Source organism: Lygodium microphyllum, chromosome 3 (genome assembly GCF_053477565.2).
Source record: "Lygodium microphyllum isolate KBCC chromosome 3, Lygodium_microphyllum_v1.1.10, whole genome shotgun sequence".
In the NCBI taxonomy this organism is placed as follows: Eukaryota; Viridiplantae; Streptophyta; class Polypodiopsida; order Schizaeales; family Lygodiaceae; genus Lygodium; species Lygodium microphyllum.
Window position 1 is genome coordinate 191,507,000 of NC_141137.1, and position 23,811 is coordinate 191,530,810.

General features: G+C 38.9%; 1 pseudogene; it reads left to right on the forward strand.

Annotated features, from left to right (window-relative positions):
- The first annotated feature begins 145 nt into the window (after window positions 1-145).
- Window positions 146-9,258, forward strand: LOC148039363 (mannosyl-oligosaccharide 1,2-alpha-mannosidase MNS3-like; annotated as a pseudogene).
- The last annotated feature ends 14,553 nt before the right edge of the window (window positions 9,259-23,811 follow it).

Consider the following 23,811-nt stretch of genomic DNA (forward strand, 5'->3'; position numbering starts at 1 on the left):
CAGTGTCCTCTTCCATCCATACTCTCTCTCTCTCTCTCTCTCACACACACACACACACGCGCACACAATGGCTACCACCAATGGTTGAAGGTTTAGAATAGCGAAGACGTATGTCTTTTATGCTACTCGGATCAGGATTGACAACATGTGTGAAGCTACAAATGGCCCCGAAAGACTAGCAAAAGCTTTGGGGGATTGGCTCATGGCACCCTTTACATTGAGCTTGACAACCATCCCCTACTCAGATGTAGTGTTGAGATCTAATTCTACTCATGTTGCAGATACATATGGTAGGGCAAGCGGCACATCTGAGGCCCCAAATCTACAAATGGAGTTTGGATATTTGAGTGAAGTTTTTGGTGACCCTAAGAATGATGCCGCTACCATGCGTGTTCTAGAGCATTTCAAAGGCTTGCCTAAAACAGATGGCCTAGTTCCCATCTACATAAGGTAATTTGCTTCTAATTTTCAATAAGAGCGATATGTGCATTCTGGTGGTGCCAATCACAATTGCAAACATTGACAAATGCAAACAAACTCTTAAGCAAGTACAACAGATCTTTATGTGTAAATGGGTGAAGTTATGCCAAATTGCTTAATGACGCCCCCCCCCCCCCCCCCTGGGGGCTTGTTTGCATGTGGGTGATCTCTTGAGTCAAGCTTTTTCATGTAAGATTTGGTTGTTTTTTGGGAGGCTGTAAATGTTTCCCTTTCACTTCAACTTTTCTTTTCTTGCCAATTCACTACGTGATCTTGTATCTTGTTTTGCAATGTGCAATGTGCGGGCCTTAAGAGCCCATCTTCAGGCTTATGAGCACTTTTCACAAGTGCCTAACATTAGAATGCAACCCGTATGATGCCATAGAGCTTCCTAGTCTCAAAATTCAAGGCTATGAGAGGATTGCCATAGGAAAAATTATGTCACTTTATTACGTGGAAGTCTCTTGACCTGAAGCAAAAGTAGGCAATGGAAGCACGTTAAAGGAAGCACAATTTTCCTCATCCTATTCATCCCTACCTTATCAAATTGTGCCTGGGTCTCCCTGGTGTTTTGTTCAAATGCAAGCTATTTGCATTCCCAGTAGGTTTCAAAGAGAATCTCTTCCATTTACCATGGGAACCCACAAGATCTGAAGAACAAGTGAATAGTATTCTTTTATCAATTCAATGGCATTCATACAAGTCAAGCATGGTAGGAGACTTATAGATGAGCCAGATCCTCTTTGCGATTGCAAGTACTGCCCGATTATGGCCTTGATGCAAGGAGTATGTGAAATTATGGTGGAGACCAACATAGATGATATAAACTTATTTTCTCTACTTGAATTGAACACCTACAAATTGTTGGTTTTGTCTTGCCAGCATTTCTGCAATTGTTTTCAATCTCCATTGTCGCATCCTTATGTGATAGGTTAATATTATTTGTGATCCTTTATCATTTGCAATAACTACATGGTGTTGTAGGCTTGATCTTTATCCTCCATCCATTATAGCTAATGACCTATCTCACATGGCTTGTGTAGTCCACACTTCGGACACTTCTATGGAGGAAACATCAAGCTAGGCTCTTGTGGGACAATAGTTATTATGAGTACTTGCTAAAAGTATGGCCGAGGCAAGGTGGCGTTGTTTCAAACAACGAGTACATTAGCTTTTTACGTGACATGTATGAGGAGGCTATGGAAGGGGTAAAATGCCACTTGCTTAAGAAGTCAAAACCAAATGGTTTAACATTTGTTTGACCACTACTTGGAGGTTTGATGGGTGATTTTAGTCCCAAAATGGATAATGTGGTATGCTTTCTTCTTGTATGATTGCAATGAGTTTTTCTTACAGTACCTTTGTGTAGATTTGCCATCTTGTTTTTGTTTTTAAAGTGTGTTTCTTAGCTGGGAACTTGGCCTTGGGCACAACATGGGGATTGGCGAAACAACAAGCCATACACAGGGTTTTGTTTATTGCTCATGACAAAGAAAACTTTCAACTGGCACAAGATTTGGCCAAGACTTGCTATGAGATGTATGTTGTGAGTGCCATTGGTCTTGCTCCTGAAATTGCCTACTTCCATATGGATGTAATCCACCATCCCTCTTCAATTTGTTGTAGCATGTGTATGGGTGCATATTATAACAATGGCACATGCAGAGTTGTAAGGAGTTTATGTTGATGTACATGCAAGAGGCATACCTTGAGGGGTCGAGTGGAGAAAACACATATGCAAAATTTAGAGAAGATATCATTATCAATCCTTTTGATTGACACAATATTCTGCATCATGAAACTATGGAGTTGTTGTTCATTTTGTATTGACTAACTCAAGACTCTAAGTAAGCCCTTGCCGGTTCATCGAGCAAACTGAAAGTTTAGAGATATAATTGTAGTCTTAATCACTACTTTATCTATCAACAATTATAGGGAGTGGGGATGGATGATTTTTCAAGCCTTCAAGCACAACAAAAAAATTCAGAGTGGTGGTTTTAGCTCTCTTGATGATGTGATTGTCATTCTAGCCCCAAAGTGTGACAAGATGGAGCTGTTCTTCTTGGGAGAGACATTGAAATACCTGTATCTCCTTTTTTTTAAGAGGGAAAATCAGACATGTGTGTGCTTCTCACCTCCCAACCTATATATCCTAGAGATGCTAATTAAGGCTCCTCTAAGAGACGGTTCCCACAAGCTTATGGGAAAAAAGTACCTCCCATCCCCTAAACCTCCCTTCACACTTCCTTGATATATTCCCCCAAGCTAGGACCTTGGCTAACTAGCCCTTGTCCATGCACACACGCAAAAACGTCCTATCTAGGCTAACCAGGCCTCATACAAGATTCTTTTATTTTCTTGCTTTTCTTGCTTATTTATTTTATTTTTCTGGCTTATTTGTCTAGCATTCTCTCCCCCTTTGAAAATCATCGTCCTCAATGATCAATTGTGGGAGATGTTGACGAATCAAAGCTTCATATTCCTAGGTAGCATCCGTCAAGGGAAGACCCTTCCAGGAAACTAGAAACTCCCGAAGAGTACGATTATGCAATCGTTTCTTTCTTTGGTCTAGTATCTTGTCTGGACTATGGTTAGAGGATGCATCTTCCTACAAAGAAATAAGACCATCAATCAAGTTAGTATCACAAGAAATAAAATGTTTGAGCTTACTAACATGAAAGACCGGATGGACATGACAACCTAGTGGAAGCTCAAACCAGTAAGCTACATCACTAAGCTTTTGAACAATCTGCCAAGGTCCACACAACCGAGGCGAAAGCTTAGGAAACTTTCCAATAGATAAAGAGGTGGAGTTTAACGAAACTTGGAAAAAAACTTTTCTCTGACATTAAACATGTGAGGGGATCTTCTCTGATCCATATAATGCTTAGCTATGCTAGCAGCTTGCTGCAGCTTGTCTTTAGCAAATTGCAAATTATGTTGGATTAAAGAAAGGAATTCAGCTGCACTTGGGCATTTGTTAGATATGCCTATGGTAGCAGGAGCTGGAGGAGACATACCATAATTCATCTCAAAGGGGGATAAACAAGTGCCCTAATAAGGTCGATTATTATAAGCAAATTCAAGGAGGGGTAAATAAATGTCCCAATCTGATTGCTTATCAGAGACATATGCACGTAGAATGTCTTTGAGAATTTGATTAACTCTTTCTATCTGGCCATCGGTTTGGGGATGGTCACCCAAACTCATGTTCAAAGAAACATGTCGTTTAGAAAAAAAATTGTCTCCATAAATGACCAGTAAAACATACATCTCTGTCTGAGACAATAGAAGAAGGCATCCCATGAAGGTGAAACACATTCTAAATAAACAAATCAACAACCTGTTGAGCTTCCACAGTTTCTTTAGAAGGAATAAAATGAGCCATCTTGCTCAAACGATCAACTACCACGAGGATAGTATCTTTCTAGGAATGGGTTCTAGGTAACCCAACAATAAAGTCCATGGACACACTTTGCCAATTTGATTCCGGAATCTATAATGGATGAAGTAATCTTGGAGTTTTATTTATTTTGGCTTTAATAGCTTGACATTCAAAACACTGTTGGACATACTTGTGGACATCTTTGTGTAGATGGGGCCACCAAAACGTCTGTCTAACCAACTGGATGGTTTTGTCCTAACTAGGATGGCCCACACATGGACTATCGTGGTTTTCTTGTAACACTTTAGTTCTGAGATCTCGCGCGCTAGGAACATAAATCTTGCCTTTTCATTTAGCCCACCCATTCTCCACTCAGAACTTGGTGAACAAACTTGCTTTAACTTTGAGTGGAGAGATAGACGAGGCTAACTTTGCACTATCAAGAGTAGACCTAACTTGCTTTGCAAAAAGGTCATCTTTCTGAACATCCTTGATGTCTTGAAGTAAAGAGCTTTATAAAACAGTAAAGCTCATAGTATGAACAATGCGTAATAAGGCATCTGCGACAACATTATCACGACCCTTGTGATAAAGAATTTCCATGTGAAATTCTTGCATGAACTCAGTCCATCGACCCTGTTGGCCACAAAGATTTGGCTAACTACAAAAATATTTAAGAGTATGATGATTGGTATACACTTGAAATTGGGCTCCATACAAATAATGGCACCAAATCTTAAGAGCATGTATGATAGCATACAATTCTTGCTCATGTACTGGCCAATTCTATTGCACTGGAGAAAGCTTGCTTTCAAAAGCAACATGCCTACCGTCTTGGTTTAGCATGGTGCCAATAGCCACCATCCACTAGCATCAGTCTCTAGTTCAAAAGGTTTCTCTGGGTCTATTATTTTTAAGACCAGAGCCGTGGAAACTACTTGTTTCAAAGAGTCAAAACTATCTTGTTGCATAGGGGTCCAAGTATACAACACCTGATCTTGCAACAAATCTATCATAGGAGCAACTATATAAGAATAGTACTCTATGAATTTACGATAAAAATCAAATAATCCTAAAAAGGATCATAATTGAGAAACATTATGAGGAACTAGCCATGCTAAAATGACAGCCACTTTCTTGGGATCCATACGTATCCCATTAGCAAAAACAATATGACCTAGATATTCAATTTTTGCAAGGCATAAAAAGGTTTTCTCATAATTGGCAAACAAACTTTGTTGCTGCAATGCTTGAAATACATAATTCAAGTGAATCTCATGCTCTATGAGGTTCTTGCTATATACGAGCACATCATCAATGAAATCCACAACAAATTTACCCATAAATGGTCGTAAAATATCATTCATCAACATCATAAACATAGCTAGAGCATTAGTTAAACCAAATGGCATGACTAAATACTCATATTGACCAAAACGAGTTCTGAAAGTAGTTTTATATACATCCTCATCTCTTACTCTAATATGGTGATAACCACTCTTAAGATCCATTTTACTAAATATAGTGGCTCCCGCAAGAGCATCTAAGAGATCATCAATCCTCGGCATGGGGTATCGATGCTTTACAATAACTTTATTTAATGTGTGGTAATCCACGCACATGCAAAAAGATCCATCCTTCTTGACAAGTAAGATAGGTGAGGCAAAAGGGGAAAAGGTAGGACGGATGAGCCCTTTGTTGAGATACTCATCAATCACCTTTCTTACCTCAGTCTCCTCTTTAATGTTCATACGGTAAGGTGGTCGAGTAACTGGATTAGCCCCTGGCACAAGCTCTATACGGTGCTCCACATTCCTGCGAGGAGGTAATCCAGTAGGAAGCTCAATTTTAAAAACATCAGCAAACTCTGCCTTAATCTTACTAGAAAGACTAAGAGCAGGGGTGGTGGAGCTCCCACTAGCTTGTGAATCCATAACTAGGTTCACATTATCTAAATAACATAAATATAAAAGCTTACATTCTAACTTGAGCATCTTGGTGGCCTTCAAGAGCTTTGCTTCTGAGAGATCCGGCTTTTCGCGAATTAACAATCGGCGCTCGTCATGCTTAAACTATATGACATGAGAAGAGAAGCCTATGGTAGGCTTCTTCCACGCATGCCATTGCTTGCCAAGAACCATGTCAAATCTTGCAAGCTTAGTGATTTCAAAATCCATTCTCTCTTGATATGACTAGATCATGAATGGGAGGTCAGCCACTTGGTGATCCCATATCTCTGTGCCTTTGCCATCAGCCAACTCCATGGTATATCTATAGTTAGAAGGCTGTGTCTGGAGGTGAAGCTTCTTGACAAGATGAGAACTGATTACATTGTGAGTTGATCTTGTATCAAAGAGAATCTTTATGGGTTGCTCTTGCGCATAACCCTTTAATACAATCAACTCTGTGTTCGGAAACAGATATCTCTGTTGTGGCACAGGCGACAAGACTGCATCTGGCACACTAGACACCTTCTTGGTGACCAAAATTGCTAGAATTCTTTGTGGAAAATTCTAATCCGCATCATCCAAAAGATCTTCCTCACTCTCTTTTGCTTCTTGCATGGGGTTTACAACCATACTAGCAGTGATCTTAGATTTCTTACAGAATTCTTTGAATTGATGTTGCCCTAGGCATCCATAGCATAGGCCTTCTTTCATTGCCTTGTCTCGCTGCTGCGGAGTGAGCATAGATCTATTGTAAGCCTTCTCAACCATTGCTGAGACTTTGCACTTATTTCCAACTGCGATCTTAATCATGTGAAGTTGTTTAGGCTCTTTACCCTTGCTTTCACTTGAAGAGGTTAAGGGGGTGACCGTAGAGGAAAAATGAGGTACTCTAGTCCATGAAGATCTCTGGCTATGTCCTGAGGGAAACTGCTTGCCATCTTCAAGGACTATAGCCAACTCAATGGCCTCATTCAATGTTTGGCACTTCTCTTTGCGTACCAATGACCAAAGAGTCTTTGTAAGACCAAGAACAAACTTATGAACTTGTAGAAAATTGGGAATATGCTCTGGCACTTTCAACAAGATCTCCCGATATCTATCGGCATAATCTTGGACTGAATAGTTCTTTTATGACATAAAGAACCAAGAGTCCAAGGCTCTGTTGCGCTCATCTGGAGGGACAAAATTATTATAGAAAATGACTTTAAATTCCTTCCAGGTAGTGGGTTTAGCATTATCTTGCTCAACTTTACGCCACCACCTATGAGCGACGTCAAGCAAATTGTATGTCGCTTGTTGAATCTTAGCCACATCGTCCGTGATATTGCACAAATGGAAACACTGCTCCCACTTGGAGAGCCATTGCTCCACTGCATGAGGCATCAGTGACATAGTAGTGCGATTATACTTGGGGGGTTGTGAATCTTTGAGCTACCATCATGTCCTCCCAGGCATAAGGGGGTTCTAACACGACATCTGGCGCATCCAACATGGGTTTAGGCAACCCTTATGACTATGTAGTGTCCATACCCACCCTTAGGCTAGTCAATGTACGCATTTGCTCCAAAAGCATCTGCATATGTGTCTCTAGAATAGAGATATGTGCATTTACATTAGGTATAGTGGAGGTTTTCCCATTTTCTTGAATTTCTTCCATTTGATTATCTTGTTCCATGTTTGGTCATGAAAGAGTGTTGGTTTTGGATTGATTTTATTTTATTTTATTTTATTATGTTTTATGTTTATGTTTTTTTTTTTTGAAAGAGAAAAGACCAATTCCAAAGTAAGGCTAAGGCTTACAAACTTGCTTGCCAAACTCTCTATATACAAGAGAATTTACCACATAAACCAAATACATAAACTGACATCTTTAAAGACACCAAGCATATGCATAAAACTATGTTCAAAGGATGTACAAAATGCAGCCACAATATGTACAATCTTTTTCCTATATCATGCTCATCAAATAGCCACATTCAAGATGCATTATGCCCACAAAATCCTATGCATAAAGAGCCTTGCAAGAACACTAAGCAATAACCACTTATTTGACACTTGAAACACCAAAATCTCTACAAAGCATTAGCTACACACTGTTGTACATGCACTCCAATTCCCATTCTAATGTGTCGAAATGCTTTGCACCATACAAGTCTTCCAAGTGGCTTTATCTCGAAGTGGTTGAGTAGTGCTTACATGTGACGGAACCTTGTTTTGGGAGCACTTTTGGGACACTAATTTGTTGGAAAAAATTAACCCTTGGTTGCTCCAAAATTAGGCCTTCATGTGCTCTATATCCACTTGCACAAATGGCTCGTAAATCGGATCCCATTTGCTCTACTTATGCTTGTGCCAAGTTTGAGGTAGAAGGCGGTTGCACAAAAAATTCCCAACTCATGTGGAAGAAGGAAATGGAGGAGTCAAAGCTCATAGAAGCTTGGAAATGGGGGTACACACATCCCACATGCAAGGATAGCCTCTTAAAGTGGAGGGTTCATATAGCAAAGGAGGCCACACTCCTCATTGCACAAAAGTGTTGAAGGCTCAAGCTCTCTTCACGTTGGTGGTGGGTGATGCCCTTTCTCTCTCTTGGCGTGGGGCACATTCTCTCTCTATTGTGTGGATGAAAAACACCTTTTGCAACTCAAAAAGTGAGAAAGCACCCTCTCTCTAGATGCGAGACACATTCTCTCTCTATTGTGGACTTTGAAACACGCCTTTTGATGATGGGGAGAGCTCAAGGACACAACTTTTCATGAAAGGGACAAGCCTTGGAGCTCGTGAGCCTCTTGTCTCTTCCTTCTCTCTCTACTATGAGGGTACACACTCCTTTTGAGGCACAAAAAGGACTTCCCTTGAAGCTTGTGTGGGTCAAAGCCCAAGGTCTTGGGACTAGGAGAAGGACAAGTACCACCTCTCTCCAAGAAAAGGACTGTGCATCAATTTGAGGTGAGAGAGTAGAGTGAGAAGATAGGCTAAGATTCCATTAATCCTTAATTCTTCCTTGAGGATGAAACATGCATGCTCGGATACCAAGTTTAAGAGGGAAAATTAGACATGTGTGTGCTTCTCACCTCGCAACCTATGTATCCTAGAAATGCTAATTGAGGCCCCTCTAAGAGACGGTTCCCACAAGCTTATGGGAAAAAAATGTCTCCCATCCCCTAAGCCTTTGTTCACACCTCCTTGATATATTTCCCCGAGCTAGGACCTTGGCTAACTAGCCCTTGTCCATGCACACACGCACAAACATTCGGTCTAGGCCAACCGGGCCTCGGACAAGATTCTTTTATTTTCTTGCTTTTCTTGCTTATTTATTTCATTTTTCTAGCTTATTTGTCTAACATTTTTGGAGACCCTTATGTGCTACCTTTATATGAATATGTATTCAACACGAAAGCCCAACCATTGTCAATGATTTTTGCAGCTATTACACATGTATAATGATGAGGCAAGAGGAAAGCAAGATCCTTAGGTGTGAAATTCTACCCGAATTCCATAGCCCTTGTGCATGAGAAGTCGCAGGCAAATGTGCCAAGTGCAAAGCACAGAGGAATCCCAATTTTGTTGTACTTAAGAGGTATATAAAGAATGAACTTTTGTGGATGAGTTGGGTCCCTAAACTAGGCCTTCACACCCTATGAGGTGATGGTGTAGTTGTTGCCTTTGCACGAGAGTGCTCGTATAATCTATAATGGATCAAAGTGACAAGCAAATGTAGTTGGATGCTCTATGGAAGCTCTTTTGATGCTAGTGATGAAAACACAAACAATTTAGTCAGCAGTGAGGAGAACACAAACAAAGCACAATTTGTTTATTGATTTATACATAATCATTAATTTATAACAACAAGAGGCTATTGATTCTAGTTAGAGGTGCAAAGTTGAGTAATTTTTATCACAGTATCATAATGTTGTAATTGCTGGTTGTTTTCAAATACAAAGCCCATTTTCTATTCTCGTTGTCGTGCTCTATAAAGAGTGCATTGATTGTTGTAGCTTATTGAAAAAAGAGGGTTCCTTTTTCTTCTCATGGAGATCTTTCACAACTCCTTGACACATTATCATATTGAACCATGTGTTACACTTATTGGTTATGGATCAACCATGGTTCTATTTCCAAATGACTTTCATTGTTAGTACATAGACAGATAACAATTTCAACATTTTGTGCACTCTCTTGGAGGATATGGATGGTTTTGTCAATATTACATCCATTGAAGCATAATCTTTATTCTCTACATTTGGAACCCTCTTCCATGGTGTTTGTGACCTTTGCTACTTCCATAGCAATAATGGCTATATGGTGGTTGGTTTTGTCATTTTGTTGCCTTGTTACAAGCCCTCGGATCAATGTGTGACTCGACATTGTGCACATCATGTATGGTGGCAATGTTGTGATGACATTTCATGCAAAACTTAAACTCTCCTTTTGTGTTCATAGGTCATAGCATCTTGCTCTTTGGATGATTCTTTTGCAGCATCTTAATTTTTGGATAATTTGTTCTAAAAAAGTTCACATGTATCTTTCTAGCCTCATCTTCTAAATAGCTTTCGAAGGACCTTGTGTCCAAGGTTTTTATTACCTAAAAATTGTTTTTCTTCCCTTTATCCTTTGCATATCTTGTTTAAGATCATTGTTATGGATGTTATGATCCTCAATTCACTTACATGTACAAGCAACATGATCATTTTTAGCATTTGATTGAGCATACTATTAGGGAGCTTCCTAGGGCCAATTTTGATGCATGTCATTTGGTTATGTACCACAAAAGATCTTACCTTGAATGGTGCCCTTGTGAGGGAAAGTTCTATATGGTCAAAGTGATGATGGATCACAAACAAGATAATTTACACAATACCCACCTTTTGTGGTAGCTTGGTGAATGTCTACTTGAGCCAGTCAGCATGGTTTTCTATGAGAGTCTTTCTCATGATTGGGTACATTGTTGGTCTTATAGAAGGATGTGAGTCATAGATAAAAGCATCCATGAAGAGAAATATATGGTACTCCCAAATTTGATAGCTTCATGCATACAAGCAATCATAGGTATACAAATTTCTCCTTCAACTGGGCTTTTCTCTTTGGAGTGTTTGACTATGATGGATGCATGGAGCCCCATGAGACACCCCACTGGAAGTTTTGGACATTTTTTCTAGTGGGAATGGGACTTTTGTGTGTTTTCCCTTTTGTATTCAACATCATTGGAAGTTTTAGACAACTTCTTGTGGGAATAGAGCTTATTTCCCTATGTCTTCCACTCAAGTAGCCATCATCATGAGCTTTGGCCTACCTAATGAAGTGACATTGAGGATAGAGGATTGTTGGTAGCTGCCTACTCCCAAATGCACCTCCTTGTGTATACAATGCCTTCTTTATGGAGACTCATGATGTTTAGTGGGGATTCATCCAAAACATCTTATGCATCATGGATCTGGACATCAAATAATGCAATGATCATAAGCATGCACTTGTATTTTTTGCTACTTTCATTACATCAGTTGTAGTTTGTATGATACTCTTCGATTACATGGCTTTGCTATGTGACTTTATTTGGGAAATTCTCCAAGAAAAATTGTTGTGAGTAACTCCTACCTTCTGATGACTTTTACAATGTTTGGCCTCGCAAAAAAGAAAGTGTTTACTCATTTATGATATTTTTTGGAAAGATATCAAAAGAGGTGCTTCACCAGATGTTGGGCCCAAGTAGAATGAATTCATTTGTTGTGGAGTTGGTATCATCATCTCTTCTTGTATATGTAGAGAAGGTAGTTGGAGTTGGCATTGGATTTACTATATGTGTTTGAAAGAGGAGATAGAAGAATGAAAGTTTTCATATTTGGTGCGACTGTAGGAAGGTTTTAAAGTTAAGAAGGATTTCAAGACAATACAATTGACTAAGGATGTCATCAAAAATCTATTTTGATGCACTTTTAACCTCAATAATGATTTCATCTCTCTAGAACTTATCACTCTAAAAAGAGAAAATACCAAGGAGACCAATGTATATGATAGCAAGGATGTATTTAAGACCAATGGGAAGGGTCTAGAGGCTGGAACATCTTGCATAATTGTCTAAAAAATATTATCTTGAGTCTAAGGCAATTTTTAGAGCTCAAAACGAATAAGAACTACTCTCAAAATAGAATAATTATGGCTCAAAATGTGGGAATGAGGGCTAAAGAGTGGGGGAAGGGTGGCCACAAGCTAGATGGATGGCTAGGATGGTGGAATTGAGACTCAGCCTCCATCCAAGGGCCAAAAATGAAATGTGCATCCAAAAGAGGAGTCTTTTCCCTTATTTTTGGGCTCCCCACTCCTCTTTCTCTCTCCTCCACACCCTTTGCCCCACTTTACTGCCTAACTTTAGCTGACAGAGCCTCAAGCACACACGTGAGTGTCTTTTGGTCGTATCTCTCACATTCAAACTTAGATTGAGTGTTGAAAGGATCTATTGGAAGCTCTTAGCCCCGTGTACAAGGTGATATGCTACTCTCATATTATCAGAGAAAGACTAGTACTTCCATCCTTGCTTGCACATAATTAATCTCTCTTAATACTTCATAAAATTGCTTATGTATGCTAGTCCAATTGGCAAATTGGAGCACATATGAAGAATCAATGATGGATCAAGTGATCCTACCCCAACTACATCGGTACATAATCAATAACAAGTAATGTTGATATGAAATTAACAGCTCTACTCATGTTTTATGGAGCTAAATTCCATAGCAATGTGGGTAAAGAGCCATGATGGCCACCAGCTCTCATATGATTGTAATTATTCAAGAATTAGTCAATGAGAATTCCTTTTGAGGGAGTCCCGACCTCATAAATGTAGCCCTTAGTATTGTGTTTGTGTTTCTTTCAATTTCTTTTCAATCTATGTTATATTTTCATTAATACGTGTAGCACAAGAGCAAGTGGATAACCACTATTAGAATTTGTGTGCTTAAGGAAAAGCTACCAAGTTACATCTTTAATGCAACCATCAAGGAAATGGTGTAATGTTGTTTGCCCAGAGTCTATATCACATATTAGCGACAAGCTTACATACTGTGTATGTTTGTGCTAGAGTGCTAATGATGTAGCTTAGGGAAATACATGCCTAATTTCCTACTAATAATGAACTCAAGGAACATGTGCTAAGGATGTGTTATTAATCGATAACAAAGGTTTATTGTTTCTTTTATCTATGTTGCAAAAACCTGAAGAGATAGAAGAGTAAACATTGATTACCATTACATTGGTGTCAAAGCTTTGTATTTCCTTGTCTTATTACATAAAAGAATGATCTTAAACATTCTTAGTGCAAGGAGTTGCAGAGTTTGTTGTAAGGAATCATACACCTTCATATGGTTTCTTGATCCTAGAGAGAACTTAGTCCATTGAGCTCTTTCACTCTGGCTAAGGACGTAGTCTAGACAAACACTAGCATGTGATTTTGTGCAAGTCCTTAGAAACAAAATTTGGTACAAAGAATTTGCATACAAAGTGTAAGAGAACGTACAATTCTTAATTATTAAGAATTGGAAACCATCCTTGAGAATATGCAGGAACCAATTCATGTACGCACCATTCATTGGAGGGAAGATGAAGCCTCAACTAGGGGTACTCAAGCTTTGAGGCATTTGGTGCAATCTTTGCATGATGCCCAAACTAATCCCTCACTACAACCCATGGTGCAAGCGTTGATGCGGTCAAACAATCTCATTCCTCCCAACCAGGTTGATGCACCAAATCAAGTGGTTGAATCCTCACGCAAAGGAGAAAGAATTCCTAAGGATAGTGAAAGGGAAGAACATTTGTATGAGGTGGCACCTCAAAGGAGATGCATCCCTCATTCTCCTAACCGTGCATCAAAGAGAAGCCACTGCCCAAGTACAAGTCCTGATACTTTCTTGAATGAGGGGAGAAGTGAAAGAGGAAGACACCTTCAAAAGAGGAGAAGGTCTCTCTCTCCACCTTCAAGATCTTCTTACTCAATATAGTCTACAGAATCCTCTTCATCCACGTGATCTTCTTACAAGGCACATTCCTCAAGGAAGCACAAGGGGACCTTTTGTGCATGGATGCAGGTAAGGAAGCTAGAGACATTTAGGGATGGGGGTAAGAATATTGCCTTTCTTTTATATGATGGCTCATATGGACAAACAGACAAAGTCTTAGCCTTCGTTCAACAAATCGATGTGGCAATTGGCGGGGAGCACTTCAGATAAAAAAGATCCAAGCTATGCCACGTTTTCATGCACTTTCAAAAGAGTGCATTAAAATGGTGGGCAAGCTTGAGGATGCAAGGTGAAGCCCCTCATACATGGAAGGAATGTCGTCAAGAGATAATGAAAAAATTCTTGACCAATCAAGCCAAAGATGACATTTTAATGGCATGGCACGGGCTTAAGTTGGAGAAGGGTGAGACCAGGCAAAGACACACTGATAACTTTTGGGATTTTCATCTCAAGACAATAGTGTATAGGAAGATTGACTTTTGAAACAAAAGCAACAGTATTGTATAGGTTTTAATGAAGATATGAAGACTAACATTAATGCACAAAAGCCCAAAATGGTCTTTGAAGCTATCCATGATGTGATGGTTGCCACAAAAATCTTCACTCCAAACAAAGGTATTACAAAGATACTAGAGATTGGAGAGAAGAATTTTGGTAAGGATCATGCTCACAAGGATAATAAGAATATCGATAATAAGGATCAAAGACCTAATGGCAATAAAAAGAAGAATATCAAGGAGTACAATGGACAAAGCAAGTTATGTCCCAAAGATCTTGTCATCAAAAATCCATTTTGATGTATTTATAACCTCAACTATGATTTTATCTCTCTAAAATTGATAATCTAGAGAGAGAAAATACCATGAAGGCCTAGTAATTAGATAGCAATGGTGTATCTGAGACCAATGGGAAAGGTCTAGATGATGGAACATCTTGCATAGGTGTCTAGAAAATCTTGCCATGAGTCTATAGCAAGTTATAGGGCTCAAAACGGGTAAGGAATGCCCTTGAAACCAAAGAATCATGGCTCAAACTACGGGAACAAGGGCTAGAGAGAGAGAGAAAGGATCATGTACACATGTCAAAATAGAGGGCTAGGAGGCAAGGGGGATGGGATAGGCCCTATCCAATGGTCCTTGATGAAATGCGCATCCAAAAGGAGGGCTCCCCCACACATTTAGGGCATCCCCCATGACTTTCTCTCTCATCCACACCCTTTCCCACACTTTTCTCCCTAGTTTTAGCTGTCAAAGGCTCTCTTTGCATGAAAGAAAACTTGAGATCATGTTTCTCTCACATCTCTCTCTTCCAGAGGTCTTTTGGTGTGCAAACAGGTGCTATGGAGAGCTCTTAACATCCTCTTCAAGGTGATATGCAATATTGCTACCATCCGACTAGTAATAGTGCTTCCATCCTTGGTTGCACATACCTAGATTCTACTAATCCCTCATAATCTCTCTTATTTATGCTAAATCCAATGAAGAAAAAGAGCTCCAATAGAAGATTTAGTGCAAGCTACATGAGGCAAGCTAATCTACATCATTGAACAAGAAAAATAGGTAAACTCATTACTTATTTGATTGCTCCAACTCATGTTTTATGGGCCTACAATCCCATATTGATGTGGGAAAGAGAGAGTCATGATGGCTCAAGCTCTTATTGAATGTAATTATCAAGAAATACACAACAAGAAATCCTTTCAAGGGGGGGCCGGCCTCATAAATGCGACCCTCAATCTTGTGTCTTGTCTATTTCAATTTTATTGCAAGTTTATGCTATGATTCATGTCTATGTGTTGCACTAGAGCAAGTGGCTCAATCACTGGATCTGGATGCTTAAGGGAAATCTATCTCTCAATGTTTTTTGCAATTGCTAAGAAAATGGTGCAATGTTCTTACCAAAAGGCTATAGTGCAAATTGGCCATGAGTATACATATTGTGTATGCTTGTGAGTATGAGTGCCAATAGTATAAGCTTAGGGGAAGGCATGCCTAAGTTCTTCTTAAAAAGAACTTAAAGAACTGTGCTAACGATGTGTCTTTAACAAAGGTATAAATGGTTTATGTTTCCTTAGTCTTAGTTTGAAAAACTAGAAGAGATAAAGACTTAAATGTTGACTACCATTACATTGGTATCAGAGTGAGGTTTTTCTTTTCTTGCAAAGAAAGGAATGGTCTTTAGGCATTCTAAGCGCAAGGATTAGCAAGTTTGTGTCAAAGATTCATACACTTTCATGTAAGTGATTTGTACCTAGAGAGAACTTATACCATTGAGCTTTTAGGATCTAGGGGGTAAGAACATACTCTAGCAAAACCATTTGCATGCCACTTTTGTGCAAATCCTTGCACACAAAATTTGCTTCCTTGAATTGCATAAGAGTGTAAGAGAACGCAAGATTTCTTTTCTATGTTGAAAGAAAAGAGTGGATAAGTTCACAAATAGAGACGACTATCTATAATAGTTATCTGAGTCAATTGAGGAGCTATTATTTCGTAACCGTTTGCGCGATCACCGAAGGGAGCCCTTGCCTTATTAGCATGCTCGAAAGGGTTACCTACAATTTTAGTGCTAGTGAGCATGCGGAAAGTCCCTTGGGTCCGTCATTTGGAGGTGGCACTATTAACCCTCACTAGCTAGCTAACACTTGCAAATCGTGGATTGCTCACATGTGTGCTCTTACCATAAGCTCTTTGTTTTTCTCATAGAACATGAAGTTAGAAACCTTGTTTAATAATATGTAGGAACCAATTGATGTATGCACCATAAACTGAAGGGAAGATGAAGTCTCAATGGAAGGACCTCAAGGTTTGAGGTATTTGGTGCAATCATTACATGATGCCCAAACTAATCCCTCACTGCAACCTATGGTGCAAGCGCTGATGCATTCAAACAATGTCCTTCCTCCCAACAACCAAGTTGATTCACCAAATCAAGTGGTTGAATCCTCCCCCAAAGGAGGAAGAAGCCCTAGAGATGCTAATAAGGAAGAATATTCGTTTGAGGTTGCACCTCAAAGGAGACGCATTCCCCGTTCTCCTAACTATGCATCAAAGAGAAGCCACGGTCCAAGCCAAAGTCCAAACTCTTTCTTGAATGAGGGGAGAAGTAAGTGAGGAAGAAACCTTCAAAAGAGGAGAAGGTCTCCCTATCCACCTTCAATCTCTCCTCCTTCAACATAGACTAAAGAATCCTCTTTGTCCACGAGATCTTCCTACAAGGTGCATTCCTCACAGAAGTGCAAAGAATGATATCATGCATGGAAGACAAAAAAGAAGCTTGAAACATTCAAGTAAGGGGGTAAGAATATTACCTTCCTTGAAACAGGCTTGAAACATTCATGGAAGGGGGTAAGAATATTACCTTCCTTTCATATGATGGCTCATACGGACAAATGAACAAAGTCTTAGCCTTTGTCTAGCAATTTGATGTGGAACTTGATGGGGAGCACTTTACAGAGAGATCCAAGCTATGCTCTGTAGCCATGCACTTTCAGAAGAGTGCACAACAGTGGTGGGCATGCTTGAGGACACAGGGTATAGCTCCCCATAGGTGGAAGGAGTGTTGTCAGGAAATCATGAAGCAGTTCTTAACAGATCAAGTCAAAGATGATGTCTTAATGGTATAGCGTGGGCTCAAGGTAGAGAAGGGTGAATCAATGCAAAAATACACTGACAAATTTTGGGAATTGCATCTCAAAGTGATAGTGCATAAGAAGATCAACCTCTCTAAATAGAAAAAGCGATATTGTGTAGGTTTAAATGAGGATATGAAGACTTACATAAATGCACAGAAGCCCAAAACCATCTCTGAGGTTATCCATCATGCGATGGTTGCCGCAACGATTTTCACTCCAAATAAGGGTCTTATAAAGCAACAAGATAATGGAGAGAAGACCTTTGGAAAAGACCGTGCCAATAAAGACCCCAAGGTTCCTACCAACAAGGATCAATGTACAAATGACAACAAGAAGAAAGAGGGTAAGGAGTATAAAGGCCAAAACAAGTTATCCCCTACTAATCTTGAGAAGCATCAAAAAGAGAATTGGTGCTTTAGATGCGGGGATCAGGGGCACACTTACCGCAACTATCCCAAGAAGACTTAAGGAACTCCACAAACAACACACATACTACCCAATCATGATGATGAAGTGCCAAGCTCATCTCCACTTTTATACAGTTGGGGGAGATTAAGTGATGAAAAGCGCTTTCATTCTCTTAGATCCAGGCTCCAGCCATAATTTCATTTTAGTTGAGCTTGCACAAAGATTGGGAATCAATGTTGAAGAAATGGGATCTCCATTTGAAGGCCAAAAAGTACAAGTCACACCATTGATTGGCAAGTTGCATCTTCATATACAAAACTATTCTGATAATGAAGAATTCTACATATCCCCACTAGCTCACCAACATGTAATTTTGGGCATGCCTTGGTTTCATCATTTATACACAAAGATTCAATTTCAAGATAAAGTAGCTACATTCACACACTATGGTAAGGAGTATAGCATTAAGGCACAAAGCAAAGGGGACACTATCCCTCTTGTAAATAGTGATGTAGCAAAGAAAGTAATAAAGAAATCTCTTTTTTCTTATATCATTCATGTCAAAGATTCCCCATCCCCTTATGTAAATGATAGATATGTGCATGATAATGTGTCTACTCAATTTCATGTTAATGATGATGACTCAAACCATTTATGATTAAATGAAATTTTGCATAAATACAACTCATGTTTTGCGAACGAGATACGTAACGAGCTTACACCTATTAGGGTAGACAATGACCATAAAATAGAACTAATTCAAGGTAGTTCCCCTCCCAATAAGGCCCCTTATAGAGTATCCATGGCCCAGCAAGAGTAAATCATGGCCCAAGTAAATGAATTACTAGACAAGGGCATGATACGTCCTAGTTCCTCACCCTATTGTTTGCCGGTATTGTTAGTGTAGAAGAAAGATGGTTCATACCGTATGTGTGTGGACTATCATGCACTAAACAATAGATTTCTAGTCCCCTAAATTGAAGATATTTTTGATAAGCTTCAAGGACCTACCTATTACAAGCGTATAGATCTCAAGAGCAGATACCATCAAATAAGGATAGTGCTTGAAGATATACACAAGACTACTTTGATGAATCAATTTGGGTTGTATGAGTACTTAGTGATGCCTTTTGGTCTCACTAATGCTCTTGTAACTTTCAACCAATTAATGGATAGAATTTTTTGTAAGTATTGTTTGTCTACTGGAGTATTTTTTGATGATATAATTATGTACTCTAAAATATTAGAGGAGCACAAAGAGCATCTCTCTAAAGCCTTTTAGGACCTACAACAACATAAATTCATTAGAAAGAGAATGGAGTCTAGGAGGGCCTCTTTATTTGGCAGTTTAAGGAAGTCAAATCTTTTCACTTAAGGGAAAACATTTTCTAATTTGATTCCTCGAAACGGATACTTTTTTTTAATTTGAATTTTTGGAGGATGGGATGCCACATGGCACTATGTGATAGTAAACTCAAAACTATATCAAGTAGCCTGTTTATGGAAAGAGCTTGCTAATGTGATTGTGATGCACTCTTGTTCACTCAATTTGGAAGAACTCTCCCCCCCCACTTTTTGAAGAAGAAAAGAATCTTTTCAAGATTCTTATGACGCATATGACAACCCAAGGTTTCAGCCCACATGGCAAGTATCTATTTGTCCTTCTCTTAAGCACCTTCTTAGTCCCATGGCAAATAAAGAGGCCCTTTTTGACCCCATTCTCTCCCTAATGTGTATGTTAACTCCAAAAAGAGTGAGTTCTTCTTGAAAGAAATACATTATCTTGGTCACATTATCTCTAAGGATGGGATAAGAATGGACCGTGATAAATTAAAGATCATTCAAGAATGGCCAGAGCCCGTCAACCTACATGAGTTGAGGCCTTTAATGAACTCAAAAAGAGGCAAAAGTCTCAACCCTTATTAGTGCTTCTAGATCTCAATAAGGCTTTTGATGTCCACTGTGATGCATTGGGTGACAGCTTAGGAGTTATCCTTCCTCAAGAAGGACACCCTATAGCTTATGAAAGCTGCCGATTGCAACCACAAGAAGGCTCACTGGGAATTTATAAGAAGGAACTCCTAGCAGTGATACATGCTTTAGATTCATGGAAGCATTATCTTTTATGGACTTCTTTCATTATTAGAATTGATCATCAAAGTATTCAATACTTTATGACTTAGACTAAGCTTTCAAATAAGAAAATGAGATAGTCAAACTTTCTTTCGCAGTTCAGTTTCCACATAGCCCATATTGTTGGAAAGCACAATTTAATGGTAGATGCTCTATCCAGGAGACCTATGGTCAATGCTATTACAATAGCTCATCATAATGATCTCACAAGCATGATTGATGACTATGTAGATGATGAGGACTATGCTAGCATTATGGGTAACATTTCCAATGATCTTCCTCATGAACCATACTCTCTAAAAGATGGTTTCTGGTTGCATGGTTCATGACTTTTCATGACAAAGAACCTTAGAGACAAAGTCATGAATGAATCCCATGTTCCTCCTTATGTAGGGCATTGAGGTATTCACGCTACTATGCAAGCAATAGAAAATTATTTCTATTGGCCATCCGTGAGGAAAGATAAACATACATACATGGAGCAATGTATGGTATGTCAAAAAGTTAAATATGATAGAGGAAAGGCTCTAGGCTTATTGCAACCTCTTCCTATTCCAAATGTTCCATGGGAGAGTATTTCAATGGACTTTATCTTTGGATTACCCAAGTCCATGCAAGCAAATATAGGAATTTGGACTATAATGGATCACTTTAGTAAACAAGCACACTTCATCCCTGTTAATAAGACTATTAAAGCACACCACATGGCTAGAATCTTTATCTCTCAAATCTTTAACTATCATGGGTTACTCACATCCATACTTTCAGATAGAGATCCCAGAATGACTAGCTGATTTTGGCAGGGTCTATTTGAAAACTTGGTTACAAAATTGGATTTCTCTTTTGCCTATAACCAACTAAAGATGACCAAAGCGAAATTGTTAATTCCACGATACTAGACTTATTGAAGTGTTATGTTAATGAGGTTGACAAACGTAATCAATGGGAAATGTATTTACCATTCGTGGAATACACATATAATAATACAGTGCATTCTTCCATGGGTGAATCCCCCTTTGAAGTCATAGAGGGTAAGCTAAAGCCTCCTCTTATGCTTAAAATGAAGCATAATATTTTTGCTACAGATGAATATGTGAGAGATATTCAAGAATCTTTCCAAAAGATAAAGGAAGCTATATCTTCTTCGCAACACAAGCAAAAGAGGGTTGTAGACAAGCATAGAAGGCCTTTGCAATTCAATATTAATGATTGGGTTCTACTTAAGTTTACAAAGGCTTGGTTAGGACATACTATAGGTAAGGATTGGCAAGGTGAACCGATTGGCCATCATAAGTTCTATGCTAAGTTAGCTAAACACTACTATGATCCTTTTGAAATCCTTGAGAGGATTAATGAGACTTCTTATCGTTTGAAGTTGCTACCCACATGGCATATACATAGTGCCTTTCATGTTAGTCTTCTTAAACCTTTTAAAGGTACACCTCCTACGGAACCAATAGAAGAAGACCCACCTGAGTTTGATGAACAAGAGGAAATCTTACAACCTAAGATTATCCTAAAGCATGAGGAAAATTTGTTAAGAAGTGGCAAAACCTTAAGATGATATCTAGTCTAATTTAGAAATTATCCTCCTGAAGATGCACGTTGGATGCAAGAATCCCAGCACAAAGACTCTATGGATATTCTTAATGAATATAAATTCTTGAATGAGTTGGATCAATAATAAGACAATGACTTTTACAATTTCTAGTCTTGTCTTTGTGTAATTTCTTGTTTTATGAGTTGTTTAACGTTAAACTTTTGATTAATGTTGTTTTATGTTTTACTGTGTACACAATGTTCTCATTAAATGATGGTTCTACTTAGCATGATTTTTTCACCTAAGCATTTGCTAGATTAGCCATCTAGTCTACAAAAGAGACCCTATACTCACATGAGGATATAGATTATTAATGTGGCTCATTTAATCCCTAATATTCATAGTCGAGGATGACTATGTCTTCAAGGGTGGGGTAATGTCATCAAAAATCTATTTTGATGCATTTATAACCTCAACTACGATTTTATCTCTCTAGAATTGATCATTCTAGAGAGAGAAAATATCGTGGAGGCCTAGTAATAAGACAGCAACAATGTATCTAAGACCAATGGGACAGTTCTAGAGGATGGAACATCTTGCATAAGTATTTAGAAAATCTTACCATGAGTCTATAGCAAGTTACAGAGCTCAAAATAGGTAAGAAATGCCCTTGCAACCAAAGAATCATGGCTCAAACTACAGGAACAAGGGCTAGAGAGAGAGGGGATCATGGACACATATCAAAACAGAGGGCTAGGATGCAAGGGGGATGAGATAGGCCCCATCCAATGGTCCTTGATGAAATGCGCATCCAAAAGGAGCGATCCCCCACACATTTAGGGCATCCCTCATCACTTTCCCTCTCATCCACACTCTTTCCCACACTTTTCTCCCTATTCTTAGCTATTAGAGACTCTCTTTGCATGAACAAAAACTCAAGATCATGTTTCTCTCATATCTCTCTCTCTCTTGGAGGTCTTTTGGTGTGCAAACAAGTGCTATGGAGAGCTCTTAACATCTTCTTCAAGGTGATATGCAATATTGCTACCATCCGGCTAGTTATAGTGCTTCCATCCTTGGTTGCACATACCTAGATTCTACTACTCCCTCATAATCTCTCTTATTTATGCTAAATCCACTGAAGAAATAGAGCTCCAACAAAAGATTTAGTGCAAGCTACATGAGGCAAGCTAATCTACATCATTGAATAAGAAAAACAGGTAAACTCATTACTTATTTGATTGCTCCAACTCATGTTTTATGGGCCTCTAATCCCATATTGATGTGGGAAAGAGAGAGTCATGATGGCTCAAGCTCTTATTGAATGTAAATATCAAGAAATACACAACAAGAAATCCTTTCAAGGGGGGGCCGGCCTCATAAATGTGGCCCTCAATCTTGTGTCTTGTCTATTTCAATTTTTATTGCAAGTTTATGCTATGATTCATGTCTATGTGGTGCACTAGAGCAAATAGCTCCATCATTGGCTCTATATGCTTAAGGGAAAGCTATCTATCAATGTTTTTTGGAACTATTAAGGAACTTGTGCAATGTTCTTACCAAAAGCCTATACTACAAATTGGCCATGAGTACACATACTATGTATGCTTGTGAGTATGAGTGACAATAGTATAAGCTTAGGGGAAGGCATGCCTAAGTTCCTCTTAAAAAGAACTTAAAGAACTGTGCTAAGGATGTGTCTTTAACAACTATATAAATAATTTATGTTTCTTTAGTCTTAGTTTCAAAAACTAGAAGACATAAACACTTAAACATTGATTACCATTATAAATCTCGAGAAGTATCAAAAGGAGAACCAATGCTATAGATAAAGAGAACATGGGCACAATTATTGTAGTTGTCCTAAGAAGATACTCAATCAAGCAACTCCACAAGCAGCTAACATTCTATCCAACCATGACAAGGATGTGCAAATCCCTTCTCAACTATGTTATACTTGGGGTAGAATAATAGATCAAAGTGCTTTTATTCTTTTGGATTTAGGTTCCACCTATAATTTTATATCAGTTGATCTTGCACAATGATTGGGAATAAGTAGTGAAGAGAAGGGACCTCCCTTACATGCTTTGTGGGCTTTTGAAGGTTAGCAAGTACCACTCACTCCATTGATTGGGAGAGTGCATCTCTCATATTCAAAATTGCTCAAATAGCACAGGTTTTTACATTTCTCCACTTGTAAACCAAGATGTAATCTTGGGAGCACCATGGTTTCACCATTTATATGCACAAATTTAGTTTTGAGATAAGGTAGT